The 2,500-nt window shown below is 46.8% G+C and overlaps 1 protein-coding gene across 6 annotated transcripts in view; it reads left to right on the forward strand.

The window, feature by feature from the left end:
• The window catches only part of klc1b (kinesin light chain 1b), a 36,865-nt gene that overhangs the window by 13,031 nt on the left and 21,334 nt on the right, over nucleotides 1-2,500 (forward strand). The gene's annotated exons all lie outside the window — the stretch shown is intronic.

Raw genomic sequence — 2,500 nt, forward strand, 5'->3', positions numbered from 1 at the left:
TGATATTTGCATTTCCCTCATTATGTAAATGTGAGCAGCCGGCAGACGGCGGTGAAGTGACGCTCATCTGTGAAGGTAAAACAGCAGCAAAGCTCGAGATGTGAACCTGAGAACTTGTATAATAAATATTCATACTTGTACGCTATAATTTACACTCAGACTACTTCAAATCCAGATACCGGTTTGTGTGTGTTGTCTGCGAGTGCACATCTCTACATCAGATTGGTGTGATGCAGGTTTGTGTGTGTTGTCTGCGAGTGCACATCTCTACATCAGATTGGTGTGATGCAGGTTTGTGTGTGTTGTCTGCGAGTGCACATCTCTACATCAGATTGGTGTGATGCAGGTTTGTGTGTGTTGTCTGCGAGTGCACATCTCTACATCAGATTGGTGTGATGCAGGTTTGTGAGTGTTGTCTGCGAGTGCACATCTCTACATCAGACTGGTGTGATGCAGGTTTGTGTGTGTTGTCTGCGAGTGCACATCTCTACATCAGATTGGTGTGATGCAGGTTTGTGAGTGTTGTCTGCGAGTGCACATCTCTACATCAGATTGGTGTGATGCAGGTTTGTGTGTGTTGTCTGCGAGTGCACATCTCTACATCAGATTGGTGTGATGCAGGTTTGTGTGTGTTGTCTGCGAGTGCACATCTCTACATCAGATTGGTGTGATGCAGGTTTGTGTGTGTTGTCTGCGAGTGCACATCTCTACATCAGATTGGTGTGATGCAGGTTTGTGTGTGTTGTCTGCGAGTGCACATCTCTACATCAGATTGTTGTGATGCAGGTTTGTGTGTGTTGTCTGCGAGTGCACATCTCTACATCAGATTGGTGTGATGCAGGTTTGTGTGTGTTGTCTGCGAGTGCACATCTCTACATCAGATTGGTGTGATGCAGGTTTGTGTGTGTTGTCTGCGAGTGCACATCTCTACATCAGATTGGTGTGATGCAGGTTTGTGTGTGTTGTCTGCGAGTGCACATCTCTACATCAGATTGGTGTGATGCAGGTTTGTGTGTGTTGTCTGCGAGTGCACATCTCTACATCAGATTGGTGTGATGCAGGTTTGTGAGTGTTGTCTGCGAGTGCACATCTCTACATCAGATTGGTGTGATACAGGTTTGTGTGTGTTGTCTGCGAGTGCACATCTCTACATCAGATTGTTGTGATGCAGGTTTGTGTGTGTTGTCTGCGAGTGCACATCTCTACATCAGATTGGTGTGATGCAGGTTTGTGAGTGTTGTCTGCGAGTGCACATCTCTACATCAGATTGGTGTGATGCAGGTTTGTGAGTGTTGTCTGCGAGTGCACATCTCTACATCAGATTGGTGTGATACAGGTTTGTGTGTGTTGTCTGCGAGTGCACATCTCTACATCAGATTGGTGTGATGCAGGTTTGTGTGTGTTGTCTGCGAGTGCACATCTCTACATCAGATTGGTGTGATGCAGGTTTGTGAGTGTTGTCTGCGAGTGCACATCTCTACATCAGATTGGTGTGATGCAGGTTTGTGTGTGTTGTCTGCGAGTGCACATCTCTACATCAGATTGGTGTGATGCAGGTTTGTGTGTGTTGTCTGCGAGTGCACATCTCTACATCAGACTGGTGTGATGCAGGTTTGTGTGTGTTGTCTGCGAGTGCACATCTCTACATCAGACTGGTGTGATGCAGGTTTGTGTGTGTTGTCTGCGAGTGCACATCTCTACATCAGATTGGTGTGATGCAGGTTTGTGAGTGTTGTCTGCGAGTGCACATCTCTACATCAGATTGTTGTGATGCAGGTTTGTGTGTGTTGTCTGCGAGTGCACATCTCTACATCAGATTGGTGTGATGCAGGTTTGTGTGTGTTGTCTGCGAGTGCACATCTCTACATCAGATTGGTGTGATGCAGGTTTGTGAGTGTTGTCTGCGAGTGCACATCTCTACATCAGATTGTTGTGATGCAGGTTTGTGTGTGTTGTCTGCGAGTGCACATCTCTACATCAGACTGGTGTGATGCAGGTTTGTGTGTGTTGTCTGCGAGTGCACATCTCTACATCAGATTGGTGTGATGCAGGTTTGTGTGTGTTGTCTGCGAGTGCACATCTCTACATCAGATTGGTGTGATGCAGGTTTGTGTGTGTTGTCTGCGAGTGCACATCTCTACATCAGATTGGTGTGATGCAGGTTTGTGTGTGTTGTCTGCGAGTGCACATCTCTACATCAGATTGGTGTGATGCAGGTTTGTGTGTGTTGTCTGCGAGTGCACATCTCTACATCAGACTGGTGTGATGCAGGTTTGTGTGTGTTGTCTGCGAGTGCACATCTCTACATCAGATTGGTGTGATGCAGGTTTGTGTGTGTTGTCTGCGAGTGCACATCTCTACATCAGATTGGTGTGATGCAGGTTTGTGAGTGTTGTCTGCGAGTGCACATCTCTACATCAGATTGGTGTGATGCAGGTTTGTGTGTGTTGTCTGCGAGTGCACATCTCTACATCAGACTGGTGTGATGCAGGTTTTCACT

Source organism: Phoxinus phoxinus (genome assembly GCF_949152265.1).
Source record: "Phoxinus phoxinus genome assembly, chromosome: 14".
Lineage (NCBI taxonomy): Eukaryota > Metazoa > Chordata > Actinopteri > Cypriniformes > Leuciscidae > Phoxinus > Phoxinus phoxinus.